Genomic DNA, 23,788 nt, shown 5'->3' with positions numbered 1-23,788 from the left:
GAAGAACATGCTCGGAGAGTGTTGGGTGCTAGACTAAGAAAAATTATAATGTATTTATACATTTTGTATTTATTTGTTAAATGTGTATGCATGTGTATGTGTTAAATTTGTCTGTAATATTTTTGGAATAAGAAGGTTTTCACCTTCTTCTTAAAAGTGGTGATAGTCTCGGCTAGTCGTGTGGAGGAGGGTAGGTTGTTCCACCAGCCAGGGACAACAACGGAGAACAGACATGATTGGAATCGGAGACCCCGTGAAGAAGGAATTTTTAGTCTCCTTTCGTTTGCCGATCTGAGAGAGCGTGTAGGAGTGTATCTAGGTAGTAGTGTGTTGATGTAGGAGGGCGCAGTTCCATTTACAGCCCTGTAGGCAAGCATCAAGGATTTGAACTCAATGCGAGCAGCTACCGGGAGCCAGTGGAGGGAGGTAAGGAGAGGTGTAACATGGGTGTATTTTGGCTGATTGAAGATGAGGCGGGCTGCCATATTTTGGACCATCTGGAGTGGTTTTATGGTGACTGCAGAGGCTCCAGCCAGGAGAGAGTTACAGTAGTCGAGTTTGGAGATGACCATTGCCTGGACGAGGAGCTGCGTAGCCTGTTGTGAGAGACAATAGAACCCATCATCACCCCCCAATTCCGCTAGCACACCCCCAACTTTCTGTTCATGGATGATAATGATCCACCACATCGTGGCAGAATTGTTACAGCTCAGCTTCAGGAAGATGGAGTGCCTCATATGGTAAGGCCATCAATGTCCCCTGACCTGAACCCCATCTGGGACCAGTTGAAGCTGAATGATCGTACCCCACCTCCACGTGACCACATGTAGCACTTGTATGGAAAGCATTGCCTCACAACAAAACCATGAGGCTAGTGAGGAGCATGACACGTCTCTGTCAAACTGTCATTGTGGCAAATGGTGGAAACAATAGCTACGGATATTGTAAATTTTTGTTATTTGTTATAATCCCTGCTATTGTCTAATTTTGGGGGGTAATAAATATTAAACTAATGAAAATGGTGTTTCTCATACATTACTAGTAATATCAAAGGGAACTTTTACTTATTTCATTAAAATTCAGAGCAAATAAGAAAATCGCTCACGTAAATAACAATATCTCTCACTTATTGTGAGTAGTGTATATATCCAAGGGATTATAACTTTTAATTTCTTAAAGAATTATATTGGAAACAGCATAGTAATAAGCCTTGTAAATGACATTGTAAGGCCATTTCAAAATTCTTAAACAATATATTCACTGTTGTAAGATTGGGCATCGCAGGACCATGCTTTTGTTGAAGAAATGTGACATTCCTGTGCCAATTGTTTTGCATGAGGATTCAACGTGTGAGGTGTCGGCCGTCAGGACCGCCCACTCTCTTTGTCTTCCCCATATGGGAGGCACCGGGGGGCGTGACATCAGAAACAACAGGTTCTGATTGGTCTGTGACAACTTCCTGTAGGCCAGTGACAACTTCCTGTAGGCCAGGGGTATAAAGGTCTGCTCACACGTGGGGAAGGGACCTTTTTCTTTTCTTTTCTTTCCCAGCTGTCTTTCAGTCGAAACCGGATTTTCCGGTTTTCGAGCCTGCTCTATCATCTCATTTTTTCTCATGGCTCTGCCTCTTTCTCTCTCTCTCTCCCCCTTTACTCTTTCTTTTCATTTTTGTTTTCTCTGTAACCTTGGAACCTTTTTAAATTCAATATTCACATGTAACTACAATAATTATTTATCGGTATTAATAAATTATAAACTGTTAATTTTTAACCTCTATTGTGCCATGCCTCTTTCTGCCAGGTGACATCAAGTTGGAGTGGTTGAATACAGTGCTTTTGAGTTTAGGGAGAAAGAGTTTTTCTACACTCTGTTCTCTCCCATGGTCTTTTTACACTGTTATGCAAAATAAAACCACAGCTCACTCAATGTGCTTCACTAGGATGAAATCAGTTCTATATATTAAGTTATTTCTAGCAGTCATTCCAAGATAAATACAGGCTGTTGGTAATTGTTATTTAGTTGTTATCATGCCAAGTGAACATAAAACAGGGAAGCAAGAGTACGGAACCCCTTTTGGAAAAAGATAACTATTCGAAAAAGCATCCAGCAGAAGTAAATTAAATATTATTGTCTGTGAGATCCAGGAAGGGTGAACTTTTAACACAACCAGGCCCATGTATACTTAGGGACTGTGAGGAGTGTCCAATTTCTGTGGCTGCCAACATTCATCTTACACCCTGCAATCTTTGATATTTGATCCAAAACTTCCCACAGACCTTTTTTTGTCAGAGATTCTGTGTGCAGGGTAGGTTGGGTCTCCTGTGATACTTCGTGGTAGCAGCAGGTTTGATAAACAGCATAAAATATGTTGGTGTGATACACAAAATACATTTGACAGCTCTAAGTGTAAGATAAAAGCATTATTCGGGGTGTGTTTTTTTTTATTTGTCCTGTTTGTCCTGAGAAAGGGCGGCTTTCCTCCGGGTTCTCTGGTTTCCTCCCACCAATCCACTAGGTGGATTAGTGACTCTACATTTAATACATTTATGGCATTTATCAGATGCCCTTATCCAGAGTGACTTAAAATAATCAGTGACGGGGACAGTCCCCCCTGGATACACTCAGGGTTAAGTGTCTTGTTCAGGGGCACAATGGTAGTAAGTGGGATGTAAGTAAAGCATATGTTTTACCTACTAGGCAAGACACAGTGAGAGAAAGAGAGAGAGAGTGGGGTTTGAACCTGGGTCTTCTGGTTCATAGGCGAGTGTGTTTACCCACTAAATTACTTCCTCCCTCTACCTCATTCTATATGGATCTTAGGTGTGCGTGGTGAGGTGCAAATGGGATCCAGCAAATAGAGTAACAAGCAGGGCTGTGTAAACAGGTGGCGAATGCTAAAAACTCTGGGCACAGTCAGAGGAACCCACACGTAAGCTCCGTTGTTTGTATATTCCACACTTGGCCTTGTATGTTTACCTTTTTTGTTAAGTAGACATTGCTGATGCCATGTACCTGGAATGGGGCAGGTGGGTTTTTTTTTTTTTTTTATTTAGTTTTCCTTTGTAAAACTCGCCTATCAGCCAAATAACGGAATCTGATAGGACGGCAAAGGTTTTAGCGTGTATGATGGTTTTAAACCTGTATGATCTGACTCCAATGTAGCTACCAAGATTATTCACTCGGTACAATAGGGACAATAGGGACTGAATAATTTAGAAGGTTAGGAGGAACTAAGACTCTGCAAATTTGCACCGACTTATTGAGTCTTGATCAGCAAAACAGTGGCCAGTTGGTACAATTATTAAAATAACTTTCTACCATGCAGATTTGCACCGACGTATAGGTTGATCACACCAGGGGCAGAATGGAAGGAACAGTCCATGGTTCACACAAAATACCTGCTTACGTGCTATAGGATCAAGAAGTACATAAATCTGGCTTGTTGCCATATGATCCCCCCTATAACCAACAACTTTAGTTGACAAAATATTCTATAATAAGACTGGAGATTAAAGATATCAATATTCACATTTATTATGATACATAATCATCACAGCGTTACAGAGATACTAAGTATGGTTCCTTAGTTGTCCAAAAACAAGATAGAATGAAAATCAATCCAACATACCCAACAGATGTTACACACAGCACTGGATAAGACAGGTAGCAGAGTTCTTAAAACCGATCTGGATCACTTTGGGGGGGTCACAAGACGACCCCCGCAAGTGTTGGAGACCTTTGATGTTGCTATGGTTTGGTTTTAGCACTAACAAACTTGTTAAATCTTAGATCTGTTTATGTCACAGGGGACATTGATCCAATGAGAATAAATCTAAACACGCATGTATTGTCATGATACATCCATATATAGTACTCAAATTAAAAAGCCTTCCCACTATTCTCATGGTGAAGAGTCTGTGGGAGAGATCTCATCCTCTTGTTCTTGTGGCCATTTGGTAATAATGGTCTGTGGGGGTCAGTAACCTGTTTTTTGTTCTTGCGACCTTCTGGTAATAATAATCTGTGGGACTGATTACATTTTCTGGTTCTCGTGGATCTTTTGAGGTGTCAGGATGTCTCCTGCTGTGACAGACCTGGTCCTGCTGGGAACCTTTGGTTAGATATTCCTTGTTTTTTCTTCCTGGTGATACGTTCTCCTCGTGTCTAGGGGTGGAAGAGAAGTAACAAAACGAATTAAGATAGCAGCTTTTTATCTACTAACCTGAATACCATGTCTAATTTGCTTTTCCCCTGTCCCAACACTCCGAAAAGATCACACTATTCTTAAATGCCAAACAAAAAAGATTTTATTTACAAACTCAAATATCCAAAACAGGGAGCAAAACAAACTTCAGGAGGGAACAAGGCCAAAATAACAAACATAACAGTTCTAACTTAGTGTTAAAGAAACTCAGGTAACCTCACAAAAGAAAATATCAAATAAACGACAGAAGTCTTACCTGGCTCCCTTACTAACTTAACACATGAGAAAAGATGACCAAAAGTAAATGGCGTCCTCCTCCCTACCGCTCCTTCTTAAAATAAGTAAGTAAACAAAAACAAAGAACTCCAGTTTCGGAAAAGAGTAGGAATGGGGTTGTAGTAATGACTCATAAGATGACAACGGGTGAAGTTGAAGTTAAGGCTAGCACCTTAGCACAAATAACAAGCTAACACATAACACAAACAATAGCACACAAGCTAATGTCTAAGGCAGGAGAAAACACAATCTTCTCTAGTGAGTGGGTCAGAAAGCAGGAGGGCACCTTCTCCTAAGCTGCTCTGCTCTGCTCTGCTCTGCTCTGCTCTGCTCTGCTCTGCTCTGCTCTGCTCTGCTCTGCTCTGCTCTGCTCTGCTCTGCTCTGCTCTGCTCTGCTCTGCTCTACTCTACTCTACTCTACTCTACTCTACTCTACTCTACTCTACTCTACTCTACTCTACTCTACTCTACTCTACTCTACTCTACTCTACTCTACTCTACTCTGCCTGTTCACAAAACACCCTCCCCCGTCCTTCAGGTGTCGGCAGCCTTTAACTCCACAGAGCTCCCCTCGTTAGCCAATGTGGATCCAGCGGTGATTGGTGCAATTAAGCACAGCTGAGCTCCACCAAGCCGGCAGTGTGGTAGTCGAGAGGAAGAAAAAAAAGGGAAAAAGATGAGAGAGAGAGAAACACAACATACTGTAGCATGACGATTCATGTTTACAATACAATAAACATAAAATAAATACGTCAGAGGACGTAACACTGGTAAGGAATAATTTGTCCTCTTTGTCCTGAGGAAGTATCCTCAACATACTGAGGACTGAGTGATGTGCTGCTGTCGAGGCAAGATGCCAAAACTGGAGTGATGGCACCTCTCCACTCGCCTACGCCAGAGGATGGATCCATCCCAGAGGAGGATTTCGTTTTTTCATTTAGATTTATTTGCTGGACCTTTTGGACTTTGGACACTATGGGGTTTTGGGGTGTTGTGTGATGGTGCTGGTGAAATTGTGTGCATATGTGAATACAACCCCATTTTGGCAAACAGAGTGAATGTGCTGAGATTCCCTTCCACACCCTTTTTCCTGTGCTGTCTCTGACCTTGCCTTTTCTGGACAGCTATCTGATGGGGATTTCCACAGTTTGTGCCAATGTTACAGAGAAAACCAAGATGAAAAGAAAGAGTAAAGGGAGAGAGAGAGAAAGAGAGAGAAGCCATGAGAAAAATAGGTAAAATAGAAAAGAAAATGAAAGATCTCCAAAGACATGTGAACAATTCTTTATACATTTGGCCCAGGGGAAGTTGTCACCGACCAATCAGAATGTGTTGTTTCTGTCTTGTCCTGCCCCTGTGGTCTCCCGTCTGGGGCAGACAAAGGCAGGGCGGGGTATCACAAGAACCTGTGGCTGGCATTTCACACCTCTTGCCATTTGACAAACATATGGAAAACGGGGGTGTTGAATCTCCATGCAAAACAAAAGCGCAGAAACGTCATGGTAGCCATTATTAAATATAATGTGACAAATTTTCACTTTGCTTGTAGCACCTGTTCCAGCCACTGGAAAATTGTGACAGTCACAGCCGGGGCTGAGGCACCTAATAATTTGTTTGTATTGTTAATAAAATCCTTTGAGCAAGATGTGACCCTCCTGCTTCCTCAGTCAGCCCTCAGTCATGGGATGCAGGTGACTTTCTATTTCTTGGTGCCAGTCCCATGCCCGGGTAAATGGGGAGGCTTTTGGATCAGGTTCCAGATCTGCATATTTGCTCTGGCAACTCCTAACGTGAGCAGCCGAAATGAGACAACTACTTTGCTTGTACCACCTGACTTTAAAAGGATCAATTCTGTCTTCTCCGAATGGCCATCAGAACCAGGAGGTGTAATCTTTCTCATAGACTATTATTAACAAATGGTCATGAGAACCAGGAGATGTGCCACAGCATGGCATATGTTTAAGGTGAGGCCTGTACAGGCCCTTTCTGTAACTGCTTATTCATCATGGCTGGCCTGAAAACTGGGCACAGGCCCCTCTACAGATGTGCTGTGCACATTATATTTTTGTAGGGCTGTCAAAATTATCATCATTAATTGATGAATATTTAACACATTTAAAAAGCTGTATTTTTTTTACATCCTGTGGGAAATCAGATGACTAATCTTTTGTGTGTGCAATTACATTATTGTGATATGGAGCCACATGGCTGCTGACGCTCTGAAACACAGGAGTAATGTGCACCTCCTCCTGGACACAGTAAAAATTCACTCACTAATCATAATTAAATCCTGGCTATTTCTTATTTCTTTACATTTAAATTGTCATAAGCACAAAGGGTCATATACTACAAAAGTCAAAGGTCAATCAGAAAGCCCACTGATAAGGTCTATGTAAATGAACTAGTTAGCTGTTTATGAGTATTAAGGATTAAGGAAACAGTATTAAGGACATGATTAAGTCATTTTGACGGGGCAGTTTTACATGCATCCTTATTTTATAGATTGTTGTGGCCTTAAGTGCCTGATTTAGCTATTTCTAATGCATGCTTTTGTATTTTAGTGACATCCGGTGGAACACTGACTACCAGGGAAAGCATGTGTATAAATATAAATATTACATTTTGCATTAACTGCTGGGCTATTGCAATAAAAGTACACTAATACACTATTTTAACAAATACAAGTATGTAAACTATGTATGTAAAGAGCCAGTAAGAGCCTGTCAATGCTTTTACGTCATTATGCACCTCTCTTAGCTCTCACTCTCTCGCTCTCTCTGTCTGCTCTCTCACAGAGAAAACGCTGTAGTAGTGCTGTGGACGCACTGGACTAACTGGATGGATAGAACAAATGTAGGACACCAGTTTCTTTATTTTGCAAAAAGTGCCAGTTCTATGGGCATCACATACCAAGCCAGCATTGTTGTGGGCAACACACCTACCACTCCAAAGAAGACACCTTTTCAAATGGACACAGGTAAGCTTAGGTGAAACCAGAATACTAAAATGTGAAACAATACAAAATTTGTGTCGGTTTTGTGGAATGCATTTGGATGCCTAATGACAAAATTAATTATATGCAGCTTCTTATTGAAATGCCACAGCCATAGAGACAAAGTAGCTAAAATCATGTATTAGTACAACTTATAGAGATATTAAAATGACTGGAAATCTAAACATGTTTAACCAAATGGTTTCCAAACGTTTCTTTTCCGAATCGCATGTCATGCCTATTTCTTCCAATGAAAATATAAGTAGCATGGCACCTGTAATGAAATGTCAGACATGATGAATTATTTGTTACGTCCTTTGGGCCGTGGAATGGTTTGGGGTGCTCTGTTGGTGCGTCTTTCCCTTTTAGTCTGTCTGCTAGGTGGAGATTGGGATTATGGCTCCGCCCACTGATTTCGTTGCATTTCGTTGCCCTGTACTTCTATATGTGTAATGACAATAAAGTTGAATCTAATCTAATCTAATCTAATCTAAAAAAATCCCTCATCATCAGGCAGCCAATCAACACAGCAAACAGGAGCACTTAAGGAACACTCCAGCCACCAGTCGAGGCCCATTGTTGTGGAGCCGGAGAAAATTGTTGCAGAGTTAGAGAAAAACCTTGGTTGTGTGTTGAAGTGGTTAGTGTTGTTAATTGTGGCTTTGTTGTGTGACTGTATAGTCTCTCATTTCTCCTTTGTTGTCATGTTTCCCAACCCCTAGATGGGGACGTGACAAGTGGGGACCTGTTTGGGATTGTCGCCATTCTTCATTTTCTGTTGTTGTCTGACCTGTGGTGGTGTTTGTGGACATGCAGTCGTAACCCAAACTCTAGTCAGTAGAGTGCTGCAGCTGGTTTGCTTGCAGACCTTCTTCGTGGCACTGTTTGTTGTGGGGTTTTTTTTAGTTCGGGGGTAGATATGCGGTCAGGCTGCTGCCTTTGTCAGAAGTACGCAGCTTAACCCTCCTGTTATGTTCGTTTCTTAGAAACACCAATAATGTTCCTGGGTCAATTTGACCCGGGACATGTTTACTTATCCAAAAGTGTCAGAAACCAAAAAATCCCAATAAACATCGTTTATATTTCATTATTAACCCCATTACTAACCATTTCAATCAATATTTGGTGTAATCGTGTTTTTTTTTATCTCTCACAGATCATGGTTCAATGAGGATAATTCACTTGTTTTTCATAAAAACTGCATTTTTAAACTTTAAATGTATGTTGGAAATACCTACATATAAAACAAAAGTTTTACATGACATTGATGATTTAAAATTTTTATTTTTATGCATGTTTAATGCATAGCTGGTGTTTGCATCACATGCTGCCCATATTTTTATGCCATATTTGGCTGGTTTGGAAGGCATATATTGCCTAAAAGGGCAGCGACCTCTGAATGCCACTAGCCTTTCATCCACAGTGACATTAGGGCCTGGGTTATAGAGTAGAGGAAGTTGCTCTACCCACTTGTCCCACACTGTTCTAAAAGCTGCCAGCTTGTCTCTCTCCCCTCTGACAGTCCTTGTCTCTCGATTATCGAATCAGATTACTCTGGAGAAAATGTGAAAAGTCTCCAGAGACATTGTGGCACGAAATATAGCCCTGCCTATCTCTGCATCCCACAGACTGGCTGTTGATTCATCCTTTGATTTGTAGACCCCAGCCAGGATGAGGACTCCCAAATATGCATGTATGCACTTCTCCCCCAAAACACGCCTGCCTTCTAAATTTGTCATTTCAAGAATGATTTTCTGTATTGAGTTGGTCATGACAAGCTCAAAAGCTGACTTGATGTCTGTTACACGAGTCACTGCCATCCTAGTGGGCCCTGGCACTGTCTTTATTATGTTTTCTGCAGACAGTTTTGCCTGACGCATATTTGGGGATGAAGACCACTGTATTTCACCATTTTTTGATGTAAATTCCTTGCTAGGAGGAATATGAATAGAAGCTTCCTCAGTTGGCTCATAATCAGAATCATCAGACTCAGAATTGACCTCAAGATGGTCTTCATCTTCAGACACATCCTCCTCTATTTCACTGTCGTGATCAAAGATTAGTTCCAGAGCCTCCTGTGCTGTCATCTGTTTATTTATGCTGCTCATTTTCTAAAGCTCTGACAGAGACTAGATCATATGTAGCTTCAGAGTGTAATGTTGTAGGACCCCCTTGCAGAGAATCTTTATATGTTTGGCTCTTCCCCTACTAAGTGCCCACTCAGTGTGGGTGGAGTTTGCCTACGGGAACTTTTTCTGTTCCCGTGGGCAAACTCTATTGAGTGTGGGCGGAGTTTACCCACGGGAACAGAAAAGGTTCCCGTCAAAAGTCATAACACCTGCATTCTTGCACTTACAGATGAGGTCACTTTAACCTCCACTTTGACTGCCGGGTCAAATTGACCCGAACAGTATCTGTGTAATAGTAACATGTAGGGGGGGGTTGCACATATGTGAAATGAACCATTTTTATTTTATATGTTGATTACTCTTATTAAGCCAAGCACAAGTAGTTTCATACTGAAAAAATACTTTTAACTATTTTTTTTAGATATTTGAAATTTGACCCGCAACATAACAGATGGGTTAAAGTGCAACGTCAGCCCTGCAACTGCTAAGCTTTGAAGACTAGGTGAGTTAGAGGGGTTGGTTGGGGTAAGTAGGGACTAGAAGTTTTGGGTGAGTGCCGTTCCAACGTTTTGGGTGTGTGCGTTAGTGTGAAGCTTGTGCTTTGTGTGACTAAGTGAGGGAGTTGTGTACTAGTCAGTATGGAAGATAACCTGTCGGTCCTTCTGAGATTCTGTTGTCCAGCGACGATAGGAAGATGAAAGATACCTTGTTTCGTGCTGTGAAAATGGGTCTAGTGGAGAAACGAAGCATACAGACAGCGTTTCCGGAGCCTTCGAATAGACAAATAGGTCATGTTTGTTGAATTTGCACGTGAGAAGTCTTTCGGTCGCTGGTGTTTTTTCTTGCAGGTTACCACGAAGGAGCAATTACATTTACATTTAAGGCATTTGGCAGCGACTATCTAGAGCGACTTACAACATGCTTCCATATTACACTCAATGAAGTGATCAATTCTGGTTCATTAGGACACCCAACTATGAATACAATCTCTTTATTCACTATGTTGTAGATTCTATACATAAGTCAGACAATAATATGTTACTCTAAATGTTCTCTAAAGATGAGCTGTCGTTTGAATGTGCTCAGTGACTGAGCTGTTCTGACCTCAAGGGGAAGTTCATTCCACCACCGATGGGCCAAGAAGAGTCTAAATGAGTGTCTTCCTCTTTATCTTTACTTTGAAGCTGATGAGTGCAGCTACTGGGAGCCAGTGGAAGGAACGTAGCAGAGGGGTGGTGTGGGAGAATTTGGGAAGGTTGAAGATCAGTTGTGCTGCTGCATTTTGTATTAGTTATAGGGGTTAGATGGTACATATAGGTAGACCAATTACGTGAGTTAGTTCTGCTGGAAGAATTTAAAAATAGCCTCACAACCGCTGTGGCCACCAACCTGAGCTCATTTTTGTTCATTTTTGACACGTTTGTCTCTGTGGGTGAGTCTGGAAAAGACTGTGTGCCAATTAAATTATTGCGTGACACTTTTATGGATATGGCGCTTATAACTGTTCCCTTGCACTGCGTCCATATTGAGAGCATTTTATTTTCGGGTCGCTACCCGTCCTTATTTACCAATGAAAGGAGTAGTTTATTCTCGGTAACGATTTGGCCAGGGGACAGATCTTTCCATTTTCTTTTTATATATGCATTTATAGCCCAAAATCACATACAGTATGGCAGGGAAGCCAAATCAGGCCATTCCACCAGCTGCACTTCAGCCTATTCCAGTGATTGGAGAACCATTTGAGCGTGTCATATTAGACTGTATAGGTCTAGGTTTTTACTGACAATCATATGTGCTGCTATTCCTCTTCGTTCATTGAAAACAAAACTGATCATTAAAGCACTGATTCGGTTCTTTTCTATTTTTGGTTTATCTAAAGTGGTACAAACAGACCAAGGTTCTAATTTTGTGTCACGATTGTTTGAGCAGGTCCTCTCAGAACTCTCCATTAAGCACGTAACTTCATCATCCAGGAAGAGTAACTCTGGAGCGCTTTCACCAAATACAGTCCATGTTCCGGGTGTATTGTGTAGAGACAGAGAAGGAGTGGGATGAAGCTGTTCTGTTGCTGCTTTTTGCTGTTCATGAGACCATGCAAGAATCGCATGGGTTTAGTCCTGATGATCTCCTTTTTGGAGACTTGATTTGGGGACCTCTGAAGGTGTTGCGTGAGCATTGGGAGTCAGGAAAATCTCAGTCTAACAATATATTGGATTACGTTAGTACTTTTTGAGAATGCCTGCACAGTGCATGGGATGCTGCCCGTAGCGCACTGTCCTCAGCTCAGAACAAAATGAATAACCGTTATGATCGCAAATCCATGCCGCAATCATTCCAACAGGGAGATCGGGTTTTAGTTTTATTACCTACCATTGGCTCTGCCATTTAGGCCAAATACATTGGTTCGAAACTCAACTGGACTCGAAACTCAATGACACTGATTATGTAATTCATACTCCTGATAGGAGACAGAAAACGTGTGTATGCCATGTGAATATGTTTACAGCATATGTTTCGAAAGAGCCGCCGCCTAATAATGTTGTATCCATGGCCTGTAACACCATCTCTGTATTCTTCTGAGGAGGATGGTCTAAGCCTAGGTGGAGTGCCTATGTGCCTTAAGACCACAGTAGATCAGGCTTGGCAGACGATCAAGAGACAGAGGTACAGGCGTTATAACATTCATTTCCTGCATTATTCTCTGATGTTCCTTCTCGTTCCAATGTGCTGTCTCATGACACTGATGTGGCCTGAGGAACGCGCCTGCTACATTCCCACATTTAATGAAGTTCCCACATTTAATGAAGTTTTAGCCAATGTGTTGAACTGTGAAGCTTATTTTGGCAATGTTATTGTGTATTCCAGAACTTGGCCTCAACATGTGTAGAGTCTCTCCTTTCATGGTGTGTTGTCCTCCTGTGGGTTGTAGTTGTTTTGTACAGCACGTTTTGGTTGGTTGTCCACTTCTCACTGTAAATAAAAGCACAATATTTCACTTGGGCCTGGCACTTGTGTATTCTCGCCTCACACATCCCTCTCCTTCGTTGTCATGTTTCCCAACCCCTAGATGGGGGCGTGACATATTCAGAAAAAAAATCATAGGTTTGCATCATTTGGGATTTGTTGACAGGAAGAGTGACGACTTCACCCTCCTCAAAAAAAAAAGAAAACTGGCACCAGTTCAAGGAATCACTACATCAGCCTGAAAAAATGTGGGTTCACCTATGGGTGTGGAAACCTACTTACTTTCCTTTTTTTTAAACTTTATTTTTAGCTGAGAAAATTCCATGGACACAGCCACCTGAACGTTTAATGGAATCTCCCTAAATGAGTTTAGCGTCATAGAAGAAAAACAAATCCTCCGATCCTATCTCATTGTCATGTGGAATGCATGCATGGAATGCAAGTAATTTTAATAAGGGATAAACAGCATTTTGTTCCCTGTGGTCTTGTAAACGTATTCTTCCTTATTACCAGGTTCCACCTCATTCCGTTCGTCCAAGGGCCTACATTTCATATTCAATTACAAATTTTTTTATTCAGTTGCAGGAATTCAGTATGTTTTTTAAAAAAATTTCAAATACTTTTGACTCTTTATTACTTCCACAGAGGTGGGAGGCCTGTGGCTTGGTTTGAAAATGAGAGATTTTCTTGATTCCTTAACCGCTAGGCCACCACTGCCCCACTGCCTTGAACCAGCTATGATGTAAATTACTGGAAATTCCCTCAGCAGAAAGAAAGGTCGACATGTCACCCTTAAAAAAACTACATAGCAAGGTAATAGTATTTACATCATCTCTAGTTGATATACAAGCACACACACCTCTGTGTGGGTCTTAGCAGAGCAGTAAAGTTATATCTATTGTAAAGTAGTACCTATGGCTGAGACTAACAACAAATGTTTGAAAGCTTCAAACATTTCAAAACCAAAGAGGATGTGGCCACAGAAAAGACAGAAGACAGTTGTTGATCAGGTTTTGCAAACACATCAAAAAGGATAAAGCATGGACTCAATGGTAAAAGGAAGAAAAAGAAACATAAGAAGCCACAATATGTTTCTGTAATGTTGGACCCAATGAAACTACAGTTAACTGCACTTTTGATGTTATTGAGGTGATGAAACAAAAGCTTTGAGGACAGTAGAATGTTATCTTTTTTCTTATTCAAAAGCCATTCACATAGATCAAATATTTTTGGCAAGTACCCCACTTTGCATTGTACTGCATTATATTTTCAGTCACATCCTGCATAACAACCTGTAGTTTCATTAGTTAGTCGATGAATCTTCTGAAAGTTTTTGTTACATTAATATCCATATTTAATATTAATTATAATAATTATGTACAGTCAAATTCTTAGCTAGGCTACATGTTTCTTGCTGCATAGTTACAGATCTCAATTAAGAATGGACTGCAAAATAAAAGTGGCTTTTCAGAATGTTTCGAATCATTGTACACTACCAGGTCAACACATGTGGAGTTCTGTACTTAACAAAAAGTGGAGACCTGGCCTCCACAGTCACCGGATCTGAACCCAATCCAGATGGTTTGGGGTGAGCTGGACCGCAGAGTGAAGGCAAAGGCGCCAACAAGTGCTAAACACCTCTGGGAACTCCTTCAAGACTGTTGGAAAAGCATTCAGCTCATCGAGAGAATGCCAAGAGTGTGCAAAGCAGTAATCAGAGCAAAGAAACTAGAATATAAAACATGTTTTCAGTTATTTCACCTTCTTTTATTAAGTACATAACTCCACATGTGTTCATTCATAGTTTTGATGCCTTCAGTGAGAATCTACCAACGTAAATGGTCATGAAAATAATGTGCTGTGCAAAAGCTGTAGCTTCTCCATCAAGAAAATAGTCGTCATCTTCTCTCGGCTTCTCACGTTAGAGGTCGCCATAGCGGATCAACCGGTCTGGTCAGCACAATTCACCAGGCAACAGTCTTTTTACGAATTCCTTTCCTTAAGCAACAATCCACATTTACCCGCGCCTGGACCGGCACCAAGAAATACACTGTCATGCATCATCAAATGCTGGGTTTACATCAAGCAAATAAATACACATGAGGTCACATAAAACACAAGATAATAAATAAGGACATAAATATCAAAAGAAATATGTAAAATCAATACGGAAGTAATACATACAATTAATTTGACTAGGCAAGGTTGGCCGAGACACAGGGACAGGGGCAGATAAGGTCGCGGCAAGACGAGTTCAGGCACTGACAGGGATGGAAACAGAGGAAGGTCACTGGCAGTGTCAAAAACAGAAACAGTGAAGAGCTGTGCTCTGACACGTTCTTAGACAGAGGCAGTAGTGGCTAGACAGGTTCACTGAATTTGTTCAAGAATTTATTCCAGGAAAAACAAAAAGGGACCGAGTATGAATACTTGGCACAGATACACATACATATAACAAATAGCATTGACATGAACAAAGCCAAGTCCTTAAAAACACTCTGGTGGTGCGGGGTAATGCAGACAATAATGCATACATGAGCTGACATAGGATGTAGGTGGAAAGCAGACAAGTTGAGGCACGACCGAAGGGGACCGCAGACGGGACTGGTGACACTTAATGTTTCACCTTGTCCATAAACTGCAATTCGCCATATTCATTTCCATCTGAACTAGCCTCTGAGCAAGGGTTAGGAAAATACTGTGAGTCAGAGGACCCTAGATGTGATGTTCTGGTACTTCTGTCCTGGTTTGTCTCCCAGTCAGCCCCCTCACATATCTCACATATCCCATATCAGTGTCCCACATATTTCTAATGTCCAATTCCCTGCGTTATTGTTTAGCTGTTTTATTTAATATATCATTGCTAATGTAGCGTTTTTCCTTCTGCGTTGTGTTTTTTTCTGTTGCACAACAAATTATGAGACGGTACCATGAGATCGCTGTATTGCTCTCACTGCACAGAAAGCAAACCATACGGTCACAAAATCGCGTATTTCTCTTTCCTGCACCTCTCACTGTCCATGGCGTGTCCAAGAGGAATGCAATAATAACATATATATATATATACAATGTACAAAATCGCATACCTGCACAGAAAGCAAACCATACGGTCACAAAATCATGTGTCTCTCCTTCCTGCACCTATAAATAATATAGATTATTATAAGAATATGCGCACGCAAATTAAATATTTCTAACATTTCTAACGTTGTTAATAAAAAAGATTAAAACATTCTGTGGGCCAAGCCCACATAACTCTCACTGTCCATGACATATGTCCAAGAGGACGAAACCGGGTTTCCGACCCGCTAAATCAGGGTCCTGGCCTCTTCCATACAGCAAGGAGTCCCCGCGCCTGTCTGTGGTCTAGCAGGGGCTGGACATGGTGTAGGTATAAAGAGAGATTTGGACATTTTGCTTCGCCGTTCAGAGAGCGGCAGCTCAGACGACCGGATCTGAAATTTGGCACAAGGGGGGTAAAAATGTGACACAAATTCCTGTCTGCGCCGAGCATTGCAGTTGGTGAATGGTGTGTTGACGCCATTTCCGTGAATGCCTGCTCAACTTCTACAGGCCGCTCTCCTCCTCGCGTATCCAAAACAGGCAGGTGATTCGCCACCGTTCTACTCTGCGAGCGCGGATCAGTAGACCCAGTGACACACACACGGATGTTGACACTCGCGTAGATAAAACAGGACGAGAAGAAGGAATGAACTGAGATGATCCAGAGCTGCGTGGAGATGACGAATGCCAATCAATGACCGAGCAACGGCGTGCGCCTGTTGCGTGTTTAAATTCGCGTCACCCGTTTACGTGTTACCTGGGTCACGTGAAATAAAAGCAAAATAAAATGTCCATGTCAGGGGACCTTAAAACTAATGGCATTTATAGACCAGGTCCTAGAGAACCAAAGGTGGGATTTCAATGAGTGGCTCAAAATATGTAAACAAGTGGCTTAAAATATGTAAGTTGCTCTGGATAAGGGCATCTGCCAAATGCTGTAAATACAAATGACTTGCCCATGACTTGTTCCACGGGAACCATGGCTCAATTTAAAGTTAAAATTGATTATTTGTCAGTTTGAAACAGCACAGCACACAATGCACATAACAAAATTTGAGCTGTGTATTGATCATGCTTTCAGTGTTCTTGTTAATGTGTGTGCAGAACGTTTTGTTAGCTGGTTTATATTCACAAACCAGCTGGGCCTGAGAACGCACTCTGGCCTTGGTGTTACTGTCTCTAACAGCTTTTCATATTGACTTGTTTATTATGCTGTCATATATGTTTGTATTAAGCATTGGTCTGAGCGCACTACATATACATTGCAAAAACCTTACTAATGTTTTGTCTATCTTGGTCACGCCCAAGGGTTGAAGAAGGCCCAGAGATGAGACATCTCTGGAAGGGATTTTTAATAAGGACCAACAAAAACCAGATTGTTGACCAGATAGGAACAGACAGTAGTCTCTGGTCCGAGGACCTGAGAGAACAGAGTAGAGTGAAAGAATGAGTTAGGTCTGCCAAATAGGCTGGAGCCGAGCCATTCATTGAAACAGGGAGCCAGTGTAGTGAGGCTAAGATCGGGGTTATGAGATCTCGCCTGTCTGTCTCCATGAGAAAATGTGCAGTTGCACTTTGACCTAATTGTAGGTGAGCCAGAGATGTCTGGCTGATGCCACAAAGCAATGAATTACAGAAGTCAAGGATGGTTGTAATGAAAGCTTGAAATCACTGTTTCCAGATTTTGTTTGGAAAGAACTGGTTTGAGTTTGGACAGGCGCCTCAACTGTAAAAAGCATTATTTTACAATATTGTTAACCTGTGCATCTAGTTTTAGAATTGAGTCCATTTTAAAAGAGTACAAAATAGGTTCTCTTGAAGGCTGCGGTCTCTTCTTTTCCTCCTCCATCGGAGACTCGGGGGTTCTGCCCCAGCTTCTGGGCCTTTCTCTCTTGATAATTCTATTATGCCATGCCTCTGAATGTCCAGCTAACATCTGAATACATTGCTAATAATTAATCACGAGACACAAGGAGTTCCTTTTGGCATTTATGGCATCTTAGGTATGCCGTGAGAACTAAGACAAATGGACAGCAATCAGCACGCTGGTATTCGCTATCGTACACCCACGTCCGGCAATTTTACACGCATAATAACGCAGTTTCTCATACCTCATTGGCCATGTTAGCTCAAGGGGAGAAAATGGGAAGAGATCTTCATAAGATTAATCTTTCAGCAGAGCATGCACACTCTGCTTAATGCACATGAAATGAGAAGTGTGCTCCTGAAAACGGTTCCCCCAGGAAACACAGTACAGTTGATAATACATCAACTCAAGTGAAACTTCACACAAAATCGCTAACTCTGATGGCAGTCAGATAAGCAAGATCAAATTCTCTGATGCCCTTCTTCATTGGCCAAGTTGGAATTCTCCCTTTTCAGACGCATTTTACATGCCTTACTCTCATTTAGGTCCAGGAAATTTAAGGCCACCCACCTCTTGACATCAGTTAAACAGTCGAGAACATAAAACGGAAATAAAAGAGGGAGCCTTTTGGCACCCCCCAAGTGAAGCTGAAAAAAAAAAGAGTCCTCAGAGGCTTCTATCAGAGAGATAAGATTCAAACCATTTGATGGTCGCACTCCTAATACCTACCCAATGATCCCGCCTTGAAGTAAGAATATCAGGATCACCTGTATTGAAAGCTGCGGTTAAATCGAGAAGCACAAGTAGCACAGAATAATTTGAAAAGAGAATGTCATTAAGGACTCTTAACAGAGCCAATTCTCTTTAGTGAAAAGTGGAAGTGAAGTGATTGTGATACATAGCAGCACAGCACACGGTGCACACAATGAATTGTGTTCTCTGCATTTAACCAACACCCTTAGTGAGCAGTGGGCAGTCATGAAAGGGGACGGTACTTTGCTCAGTGGCACCTTGGCAGACCGGGATTTGAACCGGCAAACTTCTGATTACTGGGCCGCTTTCCACCACTGACCCAGTACTCTGTACTATGATGGGATTTGTTTCAATTATGAGTACTTGGACTGAAGCGACAATATGTTATTTAAATTTGAATTCAAATTTTATTTGTCACATACATAGTCATACATGGTATGATATGCAGTGAAATGCATTTTGCGACTACTACAGATCACAGTATTGCAAATGTTGCAAGTATACAATGAAAACCAATATGCAAATAATGCAAACATAACCAAATATGACACTTTTACGTCTTTTAACATAAAATATGTGTGACAAGAAGGGTGAAGGTGTGCGAATGAGTGAAAGAGTCCAGAGTGCTTGAAGGTGAAAGTGCTGGAGTTCTATGTACTGTTGTTGTTGAGAGCTCGGACAGCCTGTAGGAAGAAGCTCCTCCTCATTCTCTCTGTGTTGGACTTCAGGGAGCGGAAGCTTTTCCCTGATCGCAGCAGAGAGAAGTCCATTGTTGGGGTGGCATAGGTCCTTCACTATCTTCCTGGCCCTGGTACAGCACTGTTTGCTGTAGATAGATTGAAGGTCAGGGAGCATGGTACGGATGATTCGTTCAGCTGATCGAACCACCCACTGTAGGGCTCGCCTGTCCTTCATGGTGCTGTTCCCGAAACAGGTTGAGATATTTCCCGTCAGGATGCTCTCTATGGTGCAGGAGTAGAAGTTCCCGAGCACCTTGGAGGGCAGTCTGAAGTCTCTCAGGCGCCAGAGGTGGTAGAGACGCTGTCGGGCCTTTTTCACCACGGTGTTGATGTGACAGGACCATGACAGGTCCTGCGTGATGTTAACACCGAGGTAACGGAAGCTGTCCACTCTCTCCACTGGGCTCCTGTTGATAACAGGGGTTTGGTAGTTCCTCTCCTGCTTTGTACTGAAGTCCACTATTAACTGCTTTGTCTTGCTGGTGTTCAGGTGGAGATTGTTCCTCTAGCACCAGTTCACCAGATTTCCAACCTCTTCCAGGTAGGCCATCTCGTCGTTGTCAGAGATCAGGTCCACCACGACAGTGTCGTCAGCAAACTTGATGGTGGTGGTGGAGTTTGTAGTGGCTGTACAGTCGTATGTGTACAAGGAGTACAGCAGGGGGCTCAAAACGCAGCCCTGGGGGGCTCCAGTGCTGAGAGTGATTGTGGCTGGGACATGTCCACCCATCCTTACTGCCTGTGGTCTCCCGGTTAGGAAGTTGGAGATCCACTGACAGAGAGATGAGCTGAGTCCCAGGTGTTCCAGCTTGGTGGTGAGTGTGGAAGGGATTATAGTGTTAAATGCTGAACTGTAGTCAATGAAAAGCATTTTAACATAATTTCCCTTCTGAGTGTCCAGGTGGGTGAGTGCTGTGTGGAGGCGATATGAGATGGCGTCATCTGTGGATCGATTGGGACGGTACACAAACTGTAGTGGGTCGAGTGTGTCCGGTAGTGAAGAAATGATGAAGTCTCTGACCAGCCATTCAAAGCACTTAATCACTACTGAGGTGAGGGCTACAGGGCGGTAGTCATTGAGGGAGGCAGGAGGCATGTCATTCTCTCGAAGTTTACCAGCAGATTAAACTGACACCAGCTAACTGTTAACTGACCAGTTAACTGTTCCGGACCGGCAGCCTCCGCAGAAAGTAGAGACGCTGCAGGACTTTTTCCCTGCAGTGTTTTGTTATTATTTAATTAAGCCACTTATTTAATTGACCAACTTACTCTGAAAATATTCAGTGACAATGAATTGTGACTTGACATTATATATATTATATGATATTATTTTTTGCATCAGTGATTTGAGCAGTCACTCACCATTTACTCTCCCAACTGCGCCTGGAGTCCCAGCTGGGAACAAAGGAAACACTTTTACTTGCCTGCACATATTTGTCTTGACCCAGACAACAATTTTCCATTTTCTCAAGCATTCCACAGCTGCCAAATGCCATTCCCCACCCGATTTTGGCACGTCTACTGGAAAAAGATCGGTGAAATAACTTTTCACATCTGCAAGCATATATGCCTGTAATCATTGTAGATTTCCTGCAAGTCTGCAATCCAAGGATTAATTCTGGTAATCGGCTCCAGAGCCTCTCCCAGATCACTGGGAACGGGGACTCCCCCTGTACAGGCAATCACTGGACACTCACAAAATTCCCTCATACCAATAGAAAGGCACCAATCCACCTGATGTGCATGCCTTTGGATGGTGAGAGGAAACCGGCAAACCTGGAGGAACCCCAATCCAAAAATGGGATTGCCATCTCTGCACAGATAAAGCCAGGACCCAGATTTGAGCCCCCAACCTTGGGGGCGTGACGCAGCATTAGCCACTGGGCCTTGATGTGGGTCCCATTTCTGCACCTGACACGCCCATTTCTGCACCTGGTGACGCAAAATAAACAGCCTCTCTTGGTTTCTGTGGTTTTCCTTTTACTGCCTCTTGCAAGTAAATATGTAGGATTGCAAAACAAAGTGTAATACTGTTTTTCTGCCAATCAATGCCAACAGCAACTCTGACATCAGAGTTGCTGAACAAATGCATGTGTTTTGGGAGGTAAGGATAGCAATGACCGGTTGGAACAAATTTGAAGTTCTGACCTTCATAAAGTGAAAGTTAAAGTGAAGTGATTGTTATTGTGATACACAATAAATTGTGCACACGGTGCACACAGTGAAATGTGTCCTACATTTATATTTACAGCATTTATCAGACGCCCTTATCCAGAGCGACTTACAATCAGTAAGGGACAGTCCCCCCCTGGAGCAATTTAGGGTTAAGAGTCTTGCTCAGGTACACAATGGTAGTAAGTGAGATTTGAACCTGCATTTAACCATCACCCTTGGTGAGCAGTGGGCAGCCATGACAGGCGCCCGCGGAGCAGTGTGTGGGGACGGTGCTTTGCTCAGTGGCACCTCAGTGGTACCTTGGCGGACCAGGATTTGTACCGGCAACCTTCTGATTACGGGGCCGCTTCCTTAACCGCCAGTAGAATACTTAAATTATGTTTTGGAATATATAGCATGAGCGAGTAATTCTACTAGTATGTATGAATGTATAATGACAACACATATGAGCATGTTTGGTCTCACTCTCATTAACTCAATGGCTTCTGGCACATAAGATTGACAGATCAAAACTTTTAAAAATATTTCAGCGTTTAACACATTCCTGCTATAGGAAGAGGATGTTCTCTCACATTGGGCCATAAAAGCCAGAAACCCAAACCATAGCAAGATCAAAGGTCCCTAACCATTATGGGGGTCATCCCCCAAAATGATCCGGGTCGAAAATACAAAAGGGAAGGTAACGTGCCACTCGGGGAGTCACTGTATTTGTCACAGTCACCGGAATCAGAACGTGAGCATGTATAGGAGGAGACGAGGAACCTCGGTGCGGTGGAACGCAAGGAGGCAGGTAAGTTCCCTCCGACTTAATCTGCGAATGCGAACCGCCGTAACAGCCGCAACACCACACTTATGTTGTCGTTCGCGTTAGGGTACAATATAGGACGGGACAGGACTAGAGGAAGGAGAGGAAAGTTTATTAATTCTATTTGATTTATTAACCGCCCACTGTTCGCTGATCAAGACTTATTAAAGTCGGTGCAAATCTACAGTCTTTGGTTCCCCATAACCTCTCTAAAGTTCTCCATTTTCCCCAAGTTCTTTCCTATTGTCCTCTTCATTCCGACTGTCTATGTAAATGAATAACCCAGGTATCTATATTGGAGGCAGATAAAAAAAGGTTAGATTACTGCAATGCGTTATTGTCTGGATGCTCTAGTAGGTGCATGAGTAAACTCCAGCTAGTACAGAATGCTGCAGCCAGAGTTCTAACTAGAATCAGGAAATTTGACCACATCACCCCAGTCTTACAATCACTGCACTGGTTACCCATCAAATTTAGGATTGACTACAAAATCCTACTTTTAACCTATAAAGCTCTAAATGGTCGCGCCCCAACGTACCTGAGTGAACTTTTGGTTCTTTACGAACCGGCACGCCCCCTTCGATCAATGGGTGTGGGGTCACTACTGGTACCAAAGGTGCAGAAGGTCACAGCTGGGAGCAGATCCTTCTCCTATAGAGCTCCGCAGTTGTGGAACAGCTTGCCTGTCAGTGTCCGGGACTCAGACACAGTCTCAGTGTTTAAATCCAATCTGTTTTCTCTGGCTTTTTGTTAAAGTCCTAGACCCTCATTTCACTTCATCTTGATGCAGTGTCAATTATAAAGTCCAGTTTATCACAGAGTCCCCCTGTTAGACACAGACAAAGTTAAATTCACTCTAGTTAGGCTGTCCTAGTTAGGGTACCGGGCCACTGTAGCACCAATATACCGCTATAACCACATATTTCAGTATCGGTCGTACAGTGCAACCGTCTGCCGCTGCTTCTGTTTGTTTTTCTCCGAGACACGGAATCAAGCGTACAGACTACTGGCAGACCCCAGTGAAGAGACCAGCAAATAAATTCTGGTTCCTGACAACTGCTAAACGAGGACATACCATGAAACAAACCAGAGGGTCACCACAGCCACCACCACCGTTCCAACTACAGCTATAGGGATCTTCAAATGGACCATTATGGACACGTAATCTAGACCATGACACTGACTACATCCTGGACTTCTCCAACCCTACAACTGTATTATTATTATATATCCCCTTATTATTATATCATCTTATTATTATATCATCCCCAACCCTGCACTGACACCATTTGCAGGCTCACTCTACCCTGGAAGGGGGTCCCTCTCTGTATCACTCCTTCCCAAGGTTTCTTCCTTTCTTTTTTTCTCTCTCCTAGAGTTTTGTTTTGTGTGGAGTTTTTCCTTGTGTGCAGAAGGGTCAAGTGTGGGGGGTGTCAACTGTAGGGCCTGTCAAAGCCCATTGAGACATACTGTATGTGATTTTGGGCTATATAAGAAATAAATGTTGTTGTTGTTGTTGTTAATCGTTGTTTCATTTGCCGTCAAGAACCGTCATACATGCTAAGTCCTTTACAGTCATATCAGTTTCCATCGATGGGCAGGTTCTTACAGCTTTAAATAGTTCATACATCTGAACTTATAGGGCAACTAAACAGAAAACATTTTCATTATGCATGAAAACAGTTTGTGGTGCAGCTTTTTAATAAGTGATAAAAATTTGTAAACAGAGTATTGTTTGCAGATGTGGTGCAATACTTAATTTAAGACTGATTTCATCATAAATTCCCTAAAGAAAACAGAGGAAGGTCAAAGATTCAAAC

General features: G+C 42.3%; 1 protein-coding gene across 1 annotated transcript in view; it reads left to right on the top strand.

The window, feature by feature from the left end:
* Positions 1-7,332: 7,332 nt before the first annotated feature.
* LOC114769763 (galaxin) overlaps positions 7,333-23,788 on the top strand; it is a 34,866-nt gene continuing 18,410 nt past the window's right edge. The window contains exon 1 of the mRNA XM_028963086.1: positions 7,333-7,457. The gene's annotated coding sequence lies outside the window, so the exon portion shown is untranslated. The remainder of the gene's footprint in view (positions 7,458-23,788) is intronic.

This window comes from Denticeps clupeoides, chromosome 19 (assembly GCF_900700375.1).
Source record: "Denticeps clupeoides chromosome 19, fDenClu1.1, whole genome shotgun sequence".
Classification (NCBI taxonomy): domain Eukaryota; kingdom Metazoa; phylum Chordata; class Actinopteri; order Clupeiformes; family Denticipitidae; genus Denticeps; species Denticeps clupeoides.
This window is presented reverse-complemented; position numbering and strand designations above follow the sequence as displayed.